This window comes from Arachis hypogaea, chromosome 12 (genome assembly GCF_003086295.3).
Source record: "Arachis hypogaea cultivar Tifrunner chromosome 12, arahy.Tifrunner.gnm2.J5K5, whole genome shotgun sequence".
Classification (NCBI taxonomy): Eukaryota; Viridiplantae; Streptophyta; class Magnoliopsida; order Fabales; family Fabaceae; genus Arachis; species Arachis hypogaea.
In genome coordinates, this window is record NC_092047.1 from 99367303 (window position 1) to 99389645 (window position 22343).

At 37.7% G+C, this 22343-nt stretch overlaps 2 non-coding genes across 2 annotated transcripts; both read right to left on the reverse strand.

The window, feature by feature from the left end:
- Positions 1-8184: 8184 nt before the first annotated feature.
- Positions 8185-8292, reverse strand: LOC112731313 (small nucleolar RNA R71). Its single transcript, XR_003167097.1, has one exon. It is a non-coding gene; the product is annotated as a small nucleolar RNA R71 (small nucleolar RNA).
- An 8734-nt stretch (positions 8293-17026) lies between these two features.
- On the reverse strand, positions 17027-17134 carry LOC112731168 (small nucleolar RNA R71). The gene has a single exon (XR_003166958.1). It is a non-coding gene; the product is annotated as a small nucleolar RNA R71 (small nucleolar RNA).
- Between the last annotated feature and the right edge of the window lie 5209 nt (positions 17135-22343).

The following is a 22343-nucleotide window of genomic DNA, read 5'->3' on the forward strand; positions in this document are numbered from 1 at the left end:
AGGGGCAGATCACGACGCAATGTAAGGAGCGGCTTTAGCAACGACAGCCAGGAGACAACCAGCAATGACCACGCATTCTGGGAAGAGGAGAGGGGCAGACACAACCAACGTTCGCGGCGAGGAGAAGGGCAGACGCGACCCACGTACGCGGCGAGGACAGAGGCAGAGACGGAGCAATAGCACACCACGAACGGCTTTCTTCGGCGGTGGGTTGAGGCTTCCTAGTATAGGGAACGAAGATGGTGAGTGATGGGTTATGCTGGTGGGGGTTAGGGCTTGCTAGTAGAGGGGTGGGAAGATGATGAATTGCGTGGAGGAATGAGCAGGAATTGAGAAGTCTTCTATTGGGCTCTGATTAACATTTTGGATATTTCTTTTAAAGTTTTAAAGTAATATTATATATTAAATTTTAGAGGAACGGAGTGAAACAAAACCTAACATTTGTTTTAAATTTATTTTTTTTATAAACAATATTTATTAAATTATTTAAAGAATATTAAAAAATTATTATTTTGGATTTTTTTAAGTGTCAAAATAATATTATATGTTAAATTTTATTGCGAAAATTCAATGAAACAAATATTAATTTCTCCATAAATAATAATTGTTAAATTATTTAAACAACATTAGAAAATTATTTCTTAATAAAAAAATTGATGTAATGGTTATAAAATCGTTCTTTAAAATAGTCAAAGAGAACATTTTTATTTTGTTGCTATAGCATAGTGAAAAATTGAACTTCAACAGCAACATCGTAAAAACCGTTCTCTAAAATTATCTAATCGAACGGTTTTATAGTGTTACAATATTGCCAACGGTTTTTATGCGTATCATTTCTACAAATATTTAAACAACAATAAAAAACCGTTGCCTAAAAATAAATCATTGTAACGGTTATAAAACCGTTCTTTAAAATAGTCAAAGAGAACGGTTTTATTTTATTGTTATAATGTAGTAAAAAATTAAACTTCAGCAGCAATACTTAAAAAAACCGTTGTCTAAAACCATCTAAGAGGACGGTTTTAAGGCGTTACAAATTTTGGCGTTGCTAAAGCCCATATTTGTGGTAGTGGACTATAGTTTTTACTCCAACTTGATATTATGACGGTATGCATAACTATCAACCAGGAATTTAGATGTAACCTTTTGCAACCAATTGGGACTTATAGCGTTCAATGGATCCATCAGGCCTCAATTTTAGTTTAAAAATCCATTTATTACCAATTGTAGACTTGCCATGAGGAAGAGGGATGAGGTCCCATATCTGGTTTGACTTTAGAGCATTTAATTCTACAATAATAGCTTCTTCCTAGCATCTTTGAGTTACAGTTTTCTCATAATATGAAGGTTCAGATGCATTTGAAATAGCCAATGACAATGCTTTATGGGTGGATGAGAGTTTATGATATGATATGCAATGTGAAAGAGAATGCAAGGATGATGATGATTGTGCAATAGGAAGTTTAGAAGTTTGCATGCACTGAAAATCAGCTAGGTGGTGTGGTGGTTTGTGGATCCTTGAGGACCTTCTAAGTGGAGTTGATGTAGGAGGTTGTATGAGAGCCTTTGTGTGAGTCCTCAGTGGTGTGTGAGTGATCTGATGACGTGAATTTTGTGAAATGAGAGGCAATTGTGATGAAATGTTCGGTAAATTGTGGTTATCATGATGTTGTGGTGTGGTATCATAAGCCTCAGTGTATAGAAATGGGTCAACGGGCTTAGCACATATTGTGTGAAATATAGGAGGTGTGGGAGGCGCTGCCTCAATGAAAGATAGACTTGACTCAAAAAATACGATGTCTCTTGACACAAACAATTGTTTATTTTGTATATCTAAAACAATGTAACCTTTGGTCCCTTCCTTATATCCCAAAAACACACTTCCTAACATGCTTATCAAGTTTCATCCTACCAGCTACAAGTGTTGAGATATAAGTGAGGCAACTGAAAATTTTTAAATGTTTAAAATTTAGTTTGGTGTTAAAAATCATTTCAAAAGGTATTTTGTTTTCTAAGATGGAACTTGGCAATCTATTGATCAAATGGATAGCATGGGTGATGACTGACGAACGGATTTTCTGTTGGTAAGAAATTTACAAATAAATTCTCGTTGAAAGTATAGTTTCTAAACCAACAAAGAATCCTTTCGTACAAAAACTTGTTTGTCACTAAAGCAAACCCAATAAAATTTATAACCGAAGTATTTAAACCTCGGGTCGTCTCTCAAGGAATTGCAGGGAGGTGTATTTATTATTGGTTATGAAAGATTATCTTTTTGAGTTTTTGAATAAGGAACAAGAAAATAAAATTGCAAGAAATTAAATTAATAACTAATAAAGCTCTTAGCAAGGTATGAGAACTGAAAATCCCATCCTAGTTATCCTTATCAATTGTGATGAGAATTGTTTATTGCTCCCACTTAGTTAACCCTTACTAAATAAAGGAAAGTCAAGTGCACCAATCAATTTGATTCCTCAAGTCCTAGTCAACTCCTAAGGAAAGACTAGCTTTAGAGGGATCCAAATCAACCAGCAAATTCCAATCATCAATCAACAAAGGAGTTTGATAACTCAAGTGTCACCAATTAATCAATTCAAGCTAAGAATGTAAGAAGCTAAATAAAATCATAAATCTGAAATACCTCAAATTACATTAAATATAAAATCAAATCTAACATGGGAATTCATAAATCAAGTAGCAACATAAAGTAATCAACAAAGAAATTAGATAAACTAGAAAGCTAGAACAAATAAAAGTAGAAAAGAAACTAAATTAAAGGAACATTGAACCTGGAATTGAGAAGAAGAAGAAATCCTAAAACTAAGAGAAATCCTAAATCCTAAAACCTAGAGAGAGGAGAGAGCCTATCTCTCTAGAAACTACATCTAAAACCTAAAATTATGTATATTGAATGTTGTATATATGAATGAATGGATTCCCCCACTTTATAGCCTCTAATCTATGTTTTCTGGGCCGAAAACTGGGACAAAAATAGCCCAGAAATCGCCCTAAGCAATTTCTGATACGTCCAGCACGCAGCAAAGTCATGCGTACGCGTCGTCCACGCGTACGCGTGGATTGAGTTTTTGCCAGGTCACGTGTACGCGTAATCCACGCGTGCGTGTAGCCTATCTTCGGTGAAGCTATGGCAAATTATATATCATTGCGAAGCCCCGAATGTTAGATTTCCAACGCAACTGGAACCGCCTCATTTAGACCTCTGTAGCTCAAGTTATGGTCGATTTAGTACCAAGAGGTCAGGCTGGACAGCTTAGTAATTCCTTCAGTTTCTTGTATTCCTTCCACTTTTGCATGCTTCCTTTCCATCCTCTAAGCCATTCCTGCCCTATAAACCCTAAAATCACTTAACACACATATCACGGCATCAAATGGTAATAAGAGGGAATTAAACATAGCAATTTTAAAGGCCCAGGAAACATGTTTTCAATCATAGCACAAGATTAGGAAGGAAAATGTAAAACCATGCAATTAGTATGAATAAGTGTGCAAAGACTTGATAAAAACTACTCAATTGAGCACAAGATAAACCATAAAATAGTGGTTTATCAATGACTAAGTCCCAATAGCAATTAGGGACAAAATAGTCGAATAGAATGGATCGAGCTACTTGTAGTATGTGTTGGTGCTTGCGTTTCTACTATTCCATTCTGTTGTGGAGTTGCCACGCATGACATTTGATGCAGTATGCCTTTGGTTGCATAAAATTCACGCATTAAGAACTCCTTCCCGTTATCAGACCGAATGCACTTTATAATCTTGTGAAATTGATTTTCAACGAGGGTTACAAAGTTTTTAACCAGTCTTTCTGCCTCAGATTTTAATTTCATAAAAAATATCCAAGTGTATCTACTGTAGTCATCTACTATAGTGAGAAAAAACTTGTTACCATCAGTAGAAAGAACATTTAAAGGACCCCAGATATTAATGTGTACAATGTCAAACACTACATCAGATTTGCTATGACTAGTAGAAAAAGAGAGTCTCTTTTGTTTAGCAAATTGACAAGAATCACACAATTTTGCAGTCACGGTTTTATTAAAATTTGAACTAGAAATTGAAGGAAACAAATCATGTAAGAGTTTCAATTTATTGAAAGGAACATGGCCCAATCTGAGGTGCCACAGTTCAGTGTTGTGCATCATGGTGTCATGTGAGCTGCATTGAAGTGTATTGTGTATGATGGTGTTGGTGTTCAGTGTATACAAGCCATTAGAGTAATCAACTGCTCCAATCATCTTCCATGTTGGAAGGCCTGTATCTCACAACCAAATTTGTTGAAAACAAATTGGCAGTCAAGTGATGCAATGAGTTGTGAAATAGAAATTAAACTGTATGCAAAAGATGGAATGTATAAGACAATTTTGTAAAGTATAAAGATTTTGAGAAAATGACATGACCCGTAATAGATGCAATGATGATTTGATTTTTTGGTAACCTAACTTTACTAGTTTGATTTTATAGTACAAATCAAATGAATCTAGCTTATATGTCACATGTATGGTGGCTCTAGTGTCGATGTCCCATGAGTCATTGTGCTGTGAACAAATTGACATAACAACATAGTGATGCTTACCAGAAGGAGTGGGGCCATTGGCTGGAGCAACTTGATTCATATTATGATTGACCTTGGCTCCATGATGCTGCAAAAGAGCCAGTAGTGCATCTTTTTGCTCTGGAGTAAACTTCACATGTGAAGATTCCCCCTTATTCTCATACAAGCTAATTGGTTTACCGCAATCATCATTTTTAGCAGCGAGATTATTGATTTGGTTTTGTTTCTTGAGATGTGGATGCATGCCATGCTTGCAGTAGCAAGTGTCGATGAGATGTCCAATTTTATCACAGTAGGCACAGAGATTAGTTTAAAATTATTTTAAATTTTATTTATAAATATATAAATACCATTGGAATCTAAATACCCACAAGTTTCATTTTCCTTCTCTGCTCTCCAACTCTGTCAGGTCTCAGATTTCGCTACAGAAATTTACGATTTTAATGGATATAATTTCTCAACTACAAGAACAATGCAAGTTAAAAATTAATTTTGTAGTACTCATAAATAACTAGTACAACAATACAAGTATATTTGTTGTTATTGAATTAAATTAAATTATTAATTTAAATTATAATCATCTAAATTTTTAATTAAATATTTTTATAATTTTAAAATTTAAAATTATTTGAATTAAATTGGATGAAATAAAAAAAATAAAAATCTAATAAACATAGCATCAATTCAATTATACATATATCTCGGTGACTGAAACGCCAATTGAAAACTTTGTGCATATCTCGGATACTGAGATCCTTTACGAATTTTGCACATATCTCAGGTACTCAGTACCCATTTAGTTCTTGTAATACAGATTAGGGTTTGAGTATCCTAGATATATTCATTTTTTGAAACTCCTCAGTAATCGAGATGTGACACATTGTGTATTTACACAATTATGCTATATTTTATATAACTTTTGTAAATTTTGTATTTATTTAATTTAAATTAAAAAAAATTCCTGGTTATTTAGGATCCAATTCGATGATAAAAAAGAAATAAAAAAGATAACAAAAAAATAAGAATTCAAACTGAATAAAAAGATATATTAAAATTGAAATAGATACAAAAAAGATAGGTTGCAATTGAATAGAATCACTACTCTACTTTCTATCCAATTTCTTGACGCAACAAGAAAGAGATTCCTCAACCTAACTTGTCCATGCCATAGTTTGGAAATTGAATCAAGGGACTCCTCAACCTTCTATCCAATTCTCCGACGCAACAAGAGAGGGACTCACTCAACCTCATTTGTCCACATAATTGTTTTATCACGAAACCAAAAGAGGGTATTCAAACCTCTAATCACTGAATACTGTGACTACAATAGCTAAAGAGGTATTTATAACCTCTTATTAGAAATAAAAAAGATAGGTAGATGATAAACCACTATTTCATGGTTAATCTTGTGCTCATTTGAGTGGTTTTCATCAAGTCCTTACCCACTTATTCATATGAATTGCATGATTTTACAATTCCTTCCTAGTGTTATTCTATGGTTGAAAACTTGCTTCCTAAGAGATCTTTAATTTGTATATTTTAATTCTCCTTCATACCTTTCGATGTCGTGATCCGTGTGTTAAGTGTTTCAGGCTTTATAGGGAAAGAATGGCTTAGAGAATGGAGAGGAAGCTCGCAAAAATGGAAGGAACACAAGAAACCAAGGAGGTAACCAGCAAGCATCGACGCGCACGCATGGCTCACGCGAGCGCGCGATATGGAGAAATTTGCAGCGACGCGTGCGCGTGCCTGACGCGTACGCGTGGATTGGAGTTTGCACAAAGACGCGTGCGCGTGACTGACGCGTACGCATGACATGCCAAAACGACCAGTGACGCGCACGCGTGACTAACACGTACGCGTGACATGCGTGATCTGCAGAAATAACAGAAAACGCTGGGGGCAATTTCGGGCCGAGTTTTGACCCAGTTTCCGGCCCAGAAACACAGACTAGAGCCAGGGAACGTGCAGAGACTCAACACACATTCTCATTAGCATAGTTTTAGTTTTAGATCTGAATCTAGAGAGAAAAACTACTCTTCCTCTAGGTTTTCTTTACATTCATAGTTTTATAATTTTATGCTTTTACCTTGGATATTGAAGAGTCATCACCTCCGTTGAAGATACTATTCTAGTTTGTTTTCTTACTCTTTTATTATTCTATATTCTTAATTCTTGTTTAGATTTACAATTGGATTATTTTTAGAATTTATTAATGCAAAGGATTACTTTTACTTTTAATTGAATCGTAGTTATTGTCTATCATGTCTTCCTTTTATTTCTTATTTAATTCTATGCAAGTAATTCTCATGTCAATGGAGTAGATTCTCAACTTGACATCGGGGTTGATTAAAAGGAGACACTTGAGTTGGAATGCTCATGTGATTAGTTAAATTGGAAGTTGTTGGCTAGTTCTGTATTTACTAACGCTAGACCTTCCCAAGGGAGAGGACTAGAATTTGTGAATAAGAGTTAGCTCAATCACTTGACTTTCCTTTATTTAGTAAGGATTAACTAAGTGAAAATAACAACCTCTTTATACTACACTTGAGAAAATTCCAACAAGGATAGAACTTCCAATTAATCATTCCCCCAGTCAAGGCCTTTTATTTAGAATAATATAAATCTCTTTTAATTTTTATTGCTTTAATTTACAATCATATGCTTGTGCCCATTGCCCAAACTCAAAATTTTCGGAAAACTCCTGATTAATAAGATAGCACCCTTTTTGTCAACTCGTTAGGAGACGACCTGGGACTCATACTCCCAATATTTTTATTCTAATTTTGTGACAACCTTTCTAAATTGATGAGGCAGATTTTTGCTGGTTAAGAACTATACTCGCAACGTATTTCTATATTGATTTCTTAATTGGTTGACTTCCGCCGCTCGCGTCAATTTTTGGCGCTGTTGCCCGGGAGTTGCAATTGTGTGCTAAATTATTAATTAGTGTACATATTTTCAATTTTTGCATATTTTAGTTTATTTTATTACCATGAGCTGTATGTTTCTTTCATTGAATGACGCGTTTACTGCCTGACCCGAGCTTAGCCGCATTTGATCCTGAAATTGAAAGAACTCTTTCACGTATTAGGCGGGCTCGGCGTAGGCTAGCCTCTGAGGGTGGTGAAGTGATTATTATCAATTCACCAGTCTCATCTGATGGCGAATCTGAACCGCCATCTGAGGAAGAAACAAGCTCATCTACTACTAATTCAGTTGATTTACGCACAGGTAACATGGCGGCACCCAGGAGGATCACTCTCTAGGAGGCAGGAGCCCCAGACTTTAATCTGCAACCCTATCAAGTGCGTCATCCAAATCTGGCTGCAGATTTTGAACTGAAGACCGCACTAATCAACTTGATGCCCAAGTTTCATGGCTTACCTGCTCAGGAGCCTATCAAGCACCTAAGAGATTTTCAGACAGTCTGTTCTACTGTAAGGCGTCATGGTGCAGATGAAACTTCTATTTTTCTGACTGCCTTCCCGTTTTCTCTTGAGGGAAAGGCGAGGGAGTGGTACTACACTCAACCTGAAGTGACCGTCACTAACTGGGATACGCTCAGGAGAGAATTCCTGGAGAAATACTTTCCAACTGAAGTTACAGATAGACTAAGGAAAGAGATCTCCTGCATTGTTCAGGGTGAATCAGAAACTCTTTATGAGTACTGGGAGCGCTTCAAGAATCTTCAGGACGCATGCCCCCATCACATGATTGACAAGTTAGTGTTGATCAGCTACTTCACTCAAGGCATGAAGCCTCGGGATAAAACTACATTGGATGGTGCTAGTAATGGTTCTCTGAAAAAGTACAAGACCGCAGAAGAAGCATGGCAATTGATCAGCGAGTTAGCTGAGTCCACTCAGAATCACAGGCACAGGAATAGCCACTCAAAGGCTATTGCAGAGGTTTTCTTTAGCAGTGAGTCCACTGCCGTCACACAAGCTATATGTCAAATGACCAACCTACTGAAGCAGATGCAATTGAATCAACAACAAATTCAGCCTCCCCCACCACAACAAAGCCAACAGTTGGTCCCCAAAGAGTATGCGGAATTTGTGCTGATTATAGTCATTACACTGATGAGTGCCCGCAGCTCCAACAAGAAGACAACACTGTGGCAGCTACTCATAACTTCTATGACCGCCCGAATCAAGGATACAATCAACAAGGCGGCAATTACAACCAAGGTTGGCAAGACCATTCCAACCAGGGATGGAGAGACCATTCCAACCAGGGATGGAGGGATAATTCTAACCAAGGTTGGAAGGACAACTATAACAGAGGAGGCAGAGACAACAATGGAAATTAGAGGTGGAACAACAACAACAAACAGCAGAATCAGAACCAGCCTTACAGAGCACCTCACCTAAGGCAGTCCCAAGGACCCCATCACAACCAACAACAGGCCTCTCAGATCACTTATCCTCCTTCCTCATCAAATGACGAGATGCTTCGTTCTCTTGCACAAGGACAACACGACATGCAGACTACACTGAACTCTACTCTAAATGGTCTGAATGCCATTTTACAAGCTCTCGTCTCCTGGATAGATTCATTACCTATTCCCACCAACCAGCCTTCAAGCTCCAGTAAAATTCCTTCTCAACCCTTACCTAATTCCAAGGGTGGCATCAATGCCATCACTTTGAGGTCTGGAACCACACTGCAAGAGAGGAACCAGGAGGAGCCCAACCCACAAGAACACGCCCCAGTTGAAAACTTAGTTGAAGTGGAAGATGCTGAAGAGGAAGAGGAAGTACAAGACATGGTTGAAGAAGAAGTAGTTCAGCCAAGGAATGGAGCACCAAAGGACACAGAAGCTGCAAGTGGCGCCATTCCTATCCCATTTCCACACCTTGTAAGAAAGTCCAGGAAGCAGATGGAACTTGATCCCAAAATGGTAGAAATTTTCAAAAAGGTTGAGGTAACTGTTCCCCTTTTTGATGTTATTCAAAAAGTACCTAAATATGCAAAATTTCTGAAAGATTTATGCATACATAAAGATAAAATTAATGAACTAGAAACTATTCCTTTAGGTAGTTCTATATCTGCTTTAATGGGGGGTATACCTAAAAAATGTAGTGACCCAGGTCCATGCATGGTTAACTGTACCATTGGAGGTGTAATATTTTCTGACTGCATGTGTGATTTAGGAGCGTGTATTAGTATAATGCCATTGTCTATATATGATGCTTTGAGGCTCCCTCCCTTAAAAAGGTCAGCAGCTCATTTTGTGTTAGCAGATAAAAGCATTATTACAGAGGTTGAAATTGCTGAAGACGTACTAGTGAGCATTAAGGGGCTCACTTTTCCCATTGACTTCTATATCTTGGAAATGCCCCCTAATGACTTAGGAAGACCATCATCAATCCTACTTGGAAGACCATTCCTGAAGACTTCAAAGTTCAAGCTGGATACATTCTCAGGAACTTACTCCTTTGAGATAGATGGCAGAGCTGTAAGTTTCAGTTTGAATGAAGCTATGAAGCAACCTCCGGAAGATCATTCTATCTTCCAGTGCAACATCATTGATGAAACTGTAACTGAAGTTCACCAAGAAGAAGCATAAGAGAGGCACATGGAGCAAGGTCCAAGTGTGGGGACACCCTCTGAACACAATGAGGACACTTTGCCATTATCCCTAGCTCCAGATGATCCAGAGCCCAGCCATGAGCAGATAGTGGAATTAAAGCCACTTCCACCCTACCCAAGTATGCTTACCTTGAGGATAATCAGAAGCTCCCAGTTATCATTGCAAGGGAACTCACTCCCCAACAAGAGGAGCAGCTGCTCAGTGTGCTGAAAAGACACAAGAAGGCAATTGGGTGGAGCTTGGCGGATATAGTAGGCATTAGCCCTCGAGTTTGTGAGCATAGAATATTCTTAGAAGAGGGAGCAAAACCTGTCCGTCAACCCCAAAGAAGATTGAATCCCACCATCTTAGAAGTTGTCAAGAAAGAAGTGACCAAGCTACTTGAAGCAGATATCATCTACTCCATCTCAGATAGTGGATGGGTCAGTCCAGTACAAGTAGTGCCCAAGAAGTCTGGAGTCACAACAGTAAAGAATGAGCATGGAGAGCTCCTGACAGCTAGAGTGCAGAATTCATGGAGAGTTTTCATTGATTACAGGCGTCTCAACCAAGCTACTCACAAGGATCACTACCCCTTGCCATTTATTGATCAGATGCTTGATCTCTTGTCAGGTAAATCCCATTAATGCTTTTTAGATGGTTATACAGGCTATTTTCAAATTCATATAGCTCCTGAAGATCAGAAAAAGACTACTTTTACATGTCCCTTTGGAACGTATGCATATAAGAGGATGCCTTTTGGCTTATGTAATGCACTGGCTACTTTCCAAATATGCATGATGAGTATCTTTTCAGATCTTATTGAGAGCTGTATGGAAGTTTTTATGGATGATTTCAGCGTATATGGTGATTCGTTTAACCTTTGCTTGGATAGTTTAGCTAGAGTATTAGACAGGTGTGTTAGTTCAAACTTTGTTTTAAATTTTGAAAAATGTCACTTTATGGTAAAACAAGGGATTGTTCTAGGCCATGTTATCTCTAATACTGGTATTTCTGTAGATCCAGCAAAGGTAGATGTCATTTCTAGTTTACCTTACCCCTCCTCCGTGAGGGAAGTCCGTTCGTTCCTTGGCCATGCAGATTTCTACTGGAGATTTATCAAGGACTTCAGTAAGGTAGCATTGCCTTTATCTAGACTGCTGCAGAAAGATGTTTAGTTCGAGTTCAGTGAGGATTGCATGCAAGCATTTGATTAGCTGAAAATCGCCCTGACTCAAGCTCCAATTGTGAGAGGACCAGACTGGAGCCAGCCTTTTGAGATTATGTGTGATGTCTCCAACTATGCAGTAGGAGCGGCGCTGGCTCAGTGCAAAGGTAAGGATCCTTTCGTAATTGCTTATGCGTCTAAGACCTTAGACACTGCTCAGTCTAATTACACCACCACTAAAAAAGAGCTTCTGGCTATTGTTTTTGTTCTGGATAAATTCCGAGCCTATTTACTTGGTACTAAGGTGGTAGTGTACTGATAAACTATTATTTTATGATTTATATTGTGTTTAATTGTGTGGTTTTATCAAGTCTTTACCCACTTATTCATATGATTAGCATGTATTTACAATTCCTTCCCAAAATTTTTCCATGGTTGAAAACTTGCTTCCTAGAGACTTTTAATTATGTATTTTAATTCTCCTTTTTCCTATTCGATGCCGTGATTCGTGTGTTAAGTGTTTCAGGCTTCATAGGGCAGAAAAGGCTTGGAAAATGGAGAGGAGGCTTGCAAAAATGGAAGGAACACAAGAAACTAAGGAGATGACCAGCGAGCAATGACGCGAGCGCATGGCCCACGCGAACGCGCGAAATGGAGAAATCGCAGCGACGCGAACGCGTGCCTGACGCAAACGCGTGGATTGAAGTCTGCACGAATGACGCGGCTGCGTGGATGACACGAACGCGTGACAAGGAAAATTGCTGAATGACGCAAACGCGTGGACGACGCGCACGCGTGACCTGCGCGATCTGCAAAAATAACAGAATACGCTGGGGGGGTGATTTCGGACCGCATTTTGACCTAGTTTTCGGCCCAGAAACACAGACTAAAGTTAGGGAACATACAGAAACTCAATATACACACGGAGACGCATCCACACAGAAAGAGATTCATCACATTAGGATTACTTTAGTTTTAGATCTGAATCTAGATTAGTGTTATATTGATAGTTTATGCTTTTGCTTTGGATTGTGGATATTGAAGAACCATTACCTTCGTGAAGATACTACTTTAGTTTGTTTCCTTATTCTTTACTCTTTTCAGTTGATTATTGACTCTATTTAAATAAGTATGTTACATTTTGAGATTATTAATATATAGAGTTATTTTTATTTTAATTAATTTTAATTCTCTATTTAATTTTATTTAATTATGTCTTCTTATATTTTTATGATTATTAATTTCATGTCAATGGAGTAGATTCTCCACTTGACATGGGGGTTAATTAAGAGGAGATACTTGAGTTGGAATGCTCAAGTGCTTAGTTAAATTGGACGTTGTTGGCTAATTCTGTATCTGCTAACGCTGGACCTTCCCAAGGGAGAGGACTAGGATTTGCGGGTAAGAGTTAGTTTAATCACTATACTTTCCTTTATTCAGTAAGGGTTAACCAAGTGAGAACAACAACCTCTTTACACTACACTTGAGAAGATTCCAACAAGGATAGAACTTCCACTTAATTATTCCCCCAGTCAAGGCCTTTTATTTGGAATATCAATAATTATTCTCAGTTTATTTTTATTGCTTTAGTTCTCAATTAATTTAGTTATTCATTATCAAAACTCAAACTTTCTGGAAATTTTCTGATTAGTAAATTAGCACTCTTTTCTGCAACTCGTTGGGAGACGATCTGGGACTCATACTCCCAGTATTTTTATTTCTAAAATTTGTGATTTTTCTAAATTGGTGAGGCGGATCTTAGCTGCTTAAAAGTTATACGTGCAATGCTATTCTCTTATTTGAAATCTCTTAATTGGTTAACTTCTGCCACGCATCATGTACTCGGACCATGCAGCTCTAAAGTATTTATTAGCTAAAAAAGAGTCTGATGAGCGGATAATTTATACGCTTTTTGGCACTGTTTTTAGTATATTTTCAATATGATTTAGTTAGTTTTTAGTATATTTTTATTAGTTTTTAATTAAAAATCACATTTCTGGACTTTACTATGAGTTTGTGTGTTTTTCTATGATTTCAGGTATTTTCTGGCTGAAATTGAGGGACCTGAGCAAAAATCAGATTCAGAGGTTGAAGAAGGACTGCAGATGCTGTTGGATTCTGACCTCCCTGCACTCAAAGTGGATTTTCTGGAGCTACAGAATTCCAAATGGCACGCTTCCAATTGCGTTGGAAAGTAGACATCCAGGGCTTTCCAGAAATATATAATAGTACATACTTTGAATAAGGATTGACGATGTAAACTGGCGTTCAACGCTAGTTCCATGCTGCATTCTGGAGTCAAACGCCAGAAACAAGTTGCAAAGTGGAGTTCAACACCAGAAACACGTTACAAACTGGCGTTCAACTCCAAGAATGACCTCTCCATATGCAAACTTCAAGCTCAGCCCAAGCACACACCAAGTGGGCCCCGGAAGTGGATTTCTACATCATTTACTCAATTCTGTAAACCCTAGTAACTAGTTTAGTATAAATAGGACTTTTTACTATTGTATTAGACATCTTGGGACGTTTAGTTCTTAGATCATGGAGGCTGGCCATTCGGCCATGCTTGAACCTTTTACTTATGTATTTTTCAACGGTAGAGTTTCTACACACCATAGATTAAGGTGTGGAGCTCTGCTGTTCCTCAAAGATTAATGCAAAGTACTACTGTTTTTCTATTCAATTCAACTTATTCCGCTTCTAAGATATTCATTCGCACTTCAATATGATGGATGTGATGATCGTGACAGTCATCATCATTCTCAATTTATGAACGCGTGCCTGACAACCACTTCCGTTCTACCTTAGATTGAATGGATATCTCTTGGATATCTAATACAGGGGACTGAGTCCGAGATATTAGTGTCTTCGTGGTATAAGTTAGAACCCATGGATGGCCATTCCTAAGATCCGAAAAGTATAAACCTTGTCTGTGGTATTTCGAGTAGGATCTGGGAAGGGATGGCTGTGACGAGCTTCAAACTCGCGAGTGCTGGGCGTAGTGACAGACGCAAAAGGATAGTAAATCCTATTCCAGTATGATCGAGAACTGACAGATGATTAGCCATGCAGTGACAGCGCATTTGACCATTTTCACAGGAGGATGGGATGTAGCCATTAACAACGGTGATGCCCTACATAAAGCTTGCCATGGAAAGGAGTAGGATTGATTGGATGAAGACAGCAGGAAAGCAGAGATCAGAGGAACGAAAGCATCTCTATACGCTTATCTGAAATTCTCACCAATGAATTACATAAGTACTACTATCCTATTTTATATTTTATTTATTTTCATCCACTATAATTTCTTAATACAATTTAATCCGCCTGACTGAGATTTACAAGATGACCATAGCTTGCTTCAAGCCGACAATCTCCGTGGGATCGACCCTTACTCACGTAAGGTTTATTACTTGGACGACCCAGTGCACTTGCTGGTTAGTTGTACGAAGTTGTGAAACAGATATAAGATTATGAACGTGCGTGTTGAGTTTTTAGCGCCGTTACCAAGGAATGGAATGATCACAATTTCGCACACCAAGTTTTTGGCGCCGTTGCCGGGGATTGTTCGAGTTTGGACAACTAATGGTTCATCTTGTTGCTCAGATTAGGTAACTTTATTTTAATTTTAACCTTTTTGATTTTATTATTCTTATTTTCGAAAAAAATTAAAAAAATATTTTCTTCTTTTTCGTTTTTCCCAATTAATTCTCGAAAAATACAAAAAAAAATTTTACAAAATCATAAAATCAAAAATATTTTTTGTGTTTCTTGTTTGAGTCTTGAGTCAATTTTTAAGTTTGGTGGCAATTGCATATTTTTATTTTTTTTTAAAAAAATTTTTCGAAAATTCATGCATTCATAGTGTTCTTCATGATCTTCAAGTTGTTCTTGGCCAGTCTTCTTGTTTGATCTTCATATTTTCTTGTTTTGTGTCTTTTCTTGTTTTTCATATGCATTTTTAATTTGTTAGTTTCTAAAGTTTGAAAATTTCTAAGTTTGGTGTCTTGCATGTTTTTCTTTCATTAAAAATTTCCAAAAATAAGTCTTGATGTTCATCTTGATCTTCAAAGTGTTCTTGGTGTTCATCTTGACATTCATAGTGTTCTTGCATGCATTGAGTGTTTTGATTCATAATTTTTATGTTATGAGTTTTTTTCATGTTTTTCTCTTTCTTCATTAAAAATTCAAAAATAAAAAAAAAATATCTTTTCCTTATTTTACTCAAAATTTTTGAAAATATGATTTGATTTAGTCAAAAAGTTTTTAAATTTAATTGTTTCTTATGAATCAAATCAAATTTTCAATTTAAAAATCTTATCTTTTCAAAATCTTTTTCAAAAATCAAATCTTTTTGATTTTACCTTCATATTTTTAAAACTTTTTAAATTTGATTTTCAAAATCTTTTTCTTATTTTATTTCTTAATTTTCAAAATCTTTACTAACATTTAATATGATTGATTGAAAATTTTCAAGTTGTTACTTGCTTATTAAGAAAGATTCAATCTTTAAACTCTAGAATCATATCTTTTTAGTTTCTTGTTAGTCAAGTAATCAACTTTAAAATCAAATCTTTTTAATTTTCTTTTCAAATCTTTTTCAAATTAAAATTTCAATCATATCTTTTTCAAATTCAATTTCAAAATCTTTTCTAACTTCTTATCTTTTTAAAATTGATTTTCAAATCTTATCTTTTTGTTTCAATCATATCTTTTTAAATTTCAATCATATCTTTTTCAAAAACAAATTTCAAAACTTTTTCAATCAATCTTATCTTTTTGTTTCAATCATATCTTTTTCAAAACTACCTAACTAATCCTCTCTCTCTTATTTTCGAAAATTCCCTCTCTCCTTTTTCAAAATTTCTTTTTAATTAACTAATTGTTTTAATTTTAATTTAATTTCAACTTTAATTTTCGAAATCTAACTTTCAATTTTAATTTTAATTAAATTTCGAAATTCTCTCTCTCATCTCCTTCTATTTATTTATTCATCTACTAACACTTCTCTTCCATCCAAAAATTCGAACACCACCTCCCTCTCTGTGTTTGAGTTTTCCCTCTTCTCTTCTTCACATTACATTCTTTTCTTCTTCTACTCACACAAAGGAATCTCTATAATGTGACATAGAGGATTCCATATTTTCTTTGTTATTCCCTTCTTTGTCATATGAGCAGGAGCAAGGACAAGAAGATTCTTATTGAAGCAGATCCTGAACCTGAAAGGACTCTAAAAAGGAAACTAAAAGAAGCTAAAATACAACAATCCAGAGACAACCTTACAGGAATTTTCGAACAGGAAGAGGAGATGGCAACCGAAAATAATAATAATGCAAGGAGGATGCTTGGTGACTTTACTGCACCTAATTCCAATTTACATGGAAGAAGCATCTCCATTCCTGCTATTGGAGCAAACAATTTTGAGCTGAAACCTCAATTAGTTTCTCTGATGCAACAGAACTGCAAGTTTCATGGACTTCCATATGAAGATCCTTTTCAGTTCTTAACTGAGTTCTTGCAAATATGTGATACTGTTAAGACCAATGGGGTTGACCCCGAGGTCTACAGGCTTATGCTTTTTCCGTTTGCTGTAAGAGACAGAGCTAGAGTGTGGTTGGACTCTCAACCCAAAGATAGCCTGAACTCTTGGGATAAGCTGGTCACGGCTTTCTTAGCCAAGTTCTTTCCTCCTCAAAAGCTGAGTAAGCTTAGAGTGGATGTTCAAACCTTCAGACAGAAAGAAGGTGAATCCCTCTATGAAGCTTGGGAGAGATATAAGCAACTGACCAAAAAGTGTCCTTCTGACATGCTTTCTGAATGGACCATCCTGGATATATTCTATGATGATCTGTCTGAATTAGCTAAGATGTCATTGGATACTTCTGCAGGTGGATCCATTCACCTAAAGAAAACGCCTGCAAAAACTCAAGAACTCATTGACATGGTTGCTAATAACCAGTTCATGTACACTTCTAAGGGAATCCTGTGAGTAATGGGATGCCTCAGAAGAAGGGAGTTCTTGAAATTGATACTCTGAATGCCATATTGGCTCAGAATAAAATATTAACTCAGCAAGTCAATATGATTTCTCAAAGTCTGAATGGAATGCAAGCTGCATCCAACAGTACTCAAGAGGCATCTTCTGAAGAAGAAGCTTATGATCCTGAGAACCCTGCAATAGCAGAGGTGAATTACATGGGTGAACCCTATGGAAACACCTATAATCCCTCATGGAGAAATCATCCAAATCTCTCATGGAAGGATCAAAAGCCTCAACAAGGCTTTAATAATGGTGGAAGAAACAGGTTTAGCAATAGCAAGCCTTTTCCATCATCCACTCAGCAAAAGACAGAGAGTTCTGAGCAGAATCTATCTAGCTTGGCAAATATAGTCTCTGATCTATCTAAGGCCACTCTAAGTTTCATGAATGAAACAAGGTCTTCCATTAGAAATTTGGAAGCACAAGTGGGCCAGCTGAGCAAAGGAATCACTGAAACCCCTCCTAGTACTCTCCCAAGCAATACAGAAGAAAACCCAAAGGGAGAGTGCAAGGCCATTGAAATGACCATCATGGCCGAACCTGTAAGGGAGGGAGAGGACGTGAATCCCAGTGAGGAAGACCTCCTAGGACATCCAGAGATCAATAGGGAGTTTCCCTCTGAGGAACCAAAGGATTCTGAGGCTCATCTGGAGACTATAGAGATTCCATTAAACCTCCTTATGCCATTCATGAGCTCTGATGAGTATTCTTCTTCTGAAGAGAATGAAGATGTTACTGAAGAGCAAGTTGCCAAGTACCTTGGTGCAATCATGAAGCTGAATGCCAAATTATTTGGTAATGAGACTTGGGAAGATGAACCTCCCTTGCTCACCAATGAACTGAGTGATCTGGATCAACTGAGATTGCCTTAGAAGAAACAGGATCCTGAAAAGTTCTTAATACCGTGTATCATAGGCACCATGACCTTTGAGAAGGCTCTATGTGACCTTGGGTCAGGGATAAACCTCATGCCCCTCTCTGTAATGGAGAAACTGGGAATCTTTGAGGTGCAAGCTACCAGAATCTCATTAGAGATGGCAGACAAGTCAAGAAAACAGGCTTATGGTCAAGTAGAGGACGTGTTAGTAAAGGTTGAAGGCCTTTACATCCCTGCTGATTTCATAATCCTGGATACTGGGAAGGATGAGGATGAATCCATCATTCTTGGAAGACCATTCCTAGCCACAGCAAGAGCTGTGATTGATGTGGACAGAAGAGAATTAATCCTTCAACTGAATGAGGGCTCCCTTGTGTTTAAAACTCAAGGATCTCCTTTTGTAACCATGGAGAGGAAGCATGAAAAGCTTCTCTCACTGCAGAGTCAACCAAAGCCCCCATAGTCAAACTCTAAGTTTGGTGTTGGGAGGCCTCAACCAAACTCTAAGTTTGGTGTTGAACTCCCATATCCAAACTCTAAGTTTGGTGTTGGGAGTCTATAAAATTGACCTGATCACCTGTGTGGCTCCATGAGAGCCCACTGTCAAGCTATTGACATTAAAGAAGCGTTTGTTGGGAGGCAACCCAATGTTATTTAATCATTTTTATTTTATTTTCTCTTTGTTATTTCATGTTTTATTAGGTTGATGATCATGTGGAGTCACAAAAACTACTGAAAATCAAAAACAGAATGAAAAACAACATTGAAAACAGAACACCCTGGAAGAAGGGCTTACTCGCGTTTAAACGCCAGTAAGGAGCATCTGGCTAGCGTTTAACGCCAGAACAGAGCATGAAACTGGCATTAAATGCCAGAAACAAGCAGCAGTCTGGCGTTTAAACGCCAGGATTGCACCCAGAGGAAAGCTGGCGTTAAACGCCAGAAACATGCTGCAGACTGGCGTTGAACGCCCAAAACAAGCATGGAAGTGGCGTTTAACGCCAGAAACATGCTGCAGTCTGGCGTTAAACGCCAGGATTGCATATATAGGGCATTTTACACGCCTCAAAGGTGAAGGGATGAGAAATTCTCAAACACCTCAGGATCTGTGGACCTCACAGGATTCCCTCAGGATCTGTGGACCCCACAGGATCCCCACTTACCTTTCTTTTCTCCTCTTCACACCTTTTCATATCACTTTTCCCTAAATACCCCTCACCAATCAACTCAATCACTTTTTCCCATCACCTCTTCACCACTCACATCCATCCTCTCTTCCCCAAAAACCCCACCTACCTTTAAATTCAAAATAATTTCCCTCCCAAACCCAACCCTAAATGGCCGAACCCTAACCCCTCCCCACTCCTATATAAACCCCTCATTCCTTCTTCATTTTCACATAACACAACCCTCTCTTCTTCCCCTTGGCCGAATCCACCTTCTCCCTCCATCTCCTCCATTTTTCTTCTTCTTCTACTTCTTTCTCTTTTCTTTTGCTCGAGGACGAGCAACCATTTTAAGTTTGGTGTGGTAAAAGCATTGCTTTTTGTTTCTCCATAACTATTTATGGCACCTAAGGCCAGAGAAACCTCTAGAAAGAGGAAAGGGAAGGCAATTGCTTCCACCTCTGAGTCATAGGAGATGGAGAGATTCATCTCTAAGGTTCATCAAGACCACTTCTATGAAGTTGTGGCCAAGAAGAAAGTGATCCCTGAGGTTCCTTTCAAACTCAAAAAGAATGAGTATCCGGAGATCTGACTTGAAATCCAAAGAAGAGGTTGGGAAGTTCTAACCAACCCCATTCAACAAGTCGGGATCTTAATGGTTCAAGAGTTCTATGCAATCGCATGGGTTACCAGGAACCATGATCAAAGTATGAACCCGAACCCAAAGAATTGGCTCACCATGGTTCGGGGGAAATACTTAGATTTCAGTCCGGAGAATGTGAGACTGGCGTTCAACTTGCCAATGATGGAAGAGAACGCATGCCCCTACACTAGAAGAGTCAACTTTGATCAAAGGTTGGACCAAGTCCTCATGGACATATGTGTGGAAGGAGCTCAATGGAAAATTGACTCAAAAGACAAGCCAGTTCAACTAAGAAGGCTTGACCTCAAACCAGTAGCTAGAGGATAGTTGGAGTTCATTCAACGCTCAATCATTCTTACTAGCAACCGGTCTGAAGTTACTATAGACCGGGCCATCATGATCCATAGCATCATGATTGGGGAGGAAGTGGAGGTTCATGAGATTATACCTCAAGAACTCTACAAGATGGCTGACAAGTCCTCCAACTTGGCAAGGTTAGCCTTTCCTCACCTCATTTGCCACCTCTACAATTCGGTTGGGATTGACGTAGAGGGAGACATCCTCATTGAAGAGGACAAGCCCATCACTAAGAAAAGGATGGAGCAAACAAGAGAGCATGGACCTCAACATGAGCATGAGGAAATTCCTCACCATGAAATCCCTGAGATGCCTCAAGGGATGCACTTTCCTCCACAAAACTATTGGGAACAAATTAACACTTCCCTAGGTGAATTAAGTTCCAACATGGGACAATTAAGGGTGGAACATCAAGAGCACTCCATCATCCTCCATGAAATTAGAGAAGATCAAAGAGCTATGAGGGAGGAGCAAGAAAGACAAAGAAGAGACATAGAGGAGCTCAAGAGCACCATTGGTCCTTTAAGAAGAGGAAGACGCCACCCTCACTAAGGTGGACTCATTCCTTAATCTCCTTGTTTATTTATTTTCCTGTTTTTTTATTTTTATGCTTTATGTTTGTTTATGTTTTTGTCTTCATGATCACTAGTATTTAAGCGTCTATGCCTTAAAGTTATGAATGTCCTATGAATCCATCACCTCTCTTGAATAAAAAATGTTTTAATTACAAAAGAACAAGAAGTACATGGTTTCGAATTCATCCTTGAAACTAGTTTAATTATTTTGATGTGGTGACAATACTTTTTGTTTTCTGAATGAATGCTTGAACAATGCATATGTCTTTTGAAGTTGTTGTTTAAGAATGTTAAATATGTTGGCTCTTGAAAGAATGATGATAAGGAGAAATGTTATTTGATAATCTGAAAAATCATAAAATTGATTCTTGAAGCAAGAAAAAGCAGTGAATACAGAAAGCTTGCAAAAAAAAAAGAGAAAAATGGCGAAAAAAATAATAGAAAGAAAAAGAAAAAGCAAGCAGAAAAATCCAAAAGCTCTTAAAACCAAAAGGCAAGAGCAAAAAGCCAATAACCCTTAAAACCAAAAGGCAAGGGTAAATTAAAAGGATCCCAAGGCTTTGAGTATCAATGGATAGGAGGGCCTAAAGGAATAAAATCCTGGCCTAAGCGGCTAAACCAAGCTGTCCCTAACCATGTGCTTGTGGCGTGAAGGTGTCAAGTGAAAACTTGAGACTGAGCGGTTAAAGTCAAGGTCCAAAGCAAAAAAAGAGTGTGCTTAAGAACCCTGGACACCTCTAATTGGGGACTTTAGCAAAGCTGAGTCACAATCTGAAAAGGTTCACCCAGTTATGTGTCTGTGGCATTTATGTATCCGGTGGTAATACTAGAAAACAAAGTGCTTAGCGCCACGGCCAAGACTCATAAAGTAGCTGTGTTCAAGAATCAACATACTGAACTAGGAGAATCAATAACACTATCTGAACTCTGAGTTTCTATAGATGCCAATCATTTTGAACTTTAATGGGTAAAGTGAGATGCCAAAACTATTCAAGAGGCAAAAAGCTACAAGTCCCGCTCATCTGATTGGAGCTATGTTTCATTGATATTTTGGAATTTATAGTATATTCTCTTCTTTTTATCCTATTTGATTTTCAGTTGCTTGGGGACAAGCAACAATTTAAGTTTGGTGTTGTGATGAGCGGATAATTTATACGTTTTTTGGCATTGTTTTTAGTATGTTTTCAGTATGATTTAGTTAGTTTTTAGTATATTTATATTAGTTTTTAATTAAAAATCACATTTATGGACTTTAATATGAGTTTGTGTGTTTTTCTGTGATTTCAGGTATTTTCTGGCTGAAATTGAGGGACCTGAGCAAAAATCAGATTCAGAGGTTGAAGAAGGACTGCAGATGCTGTTG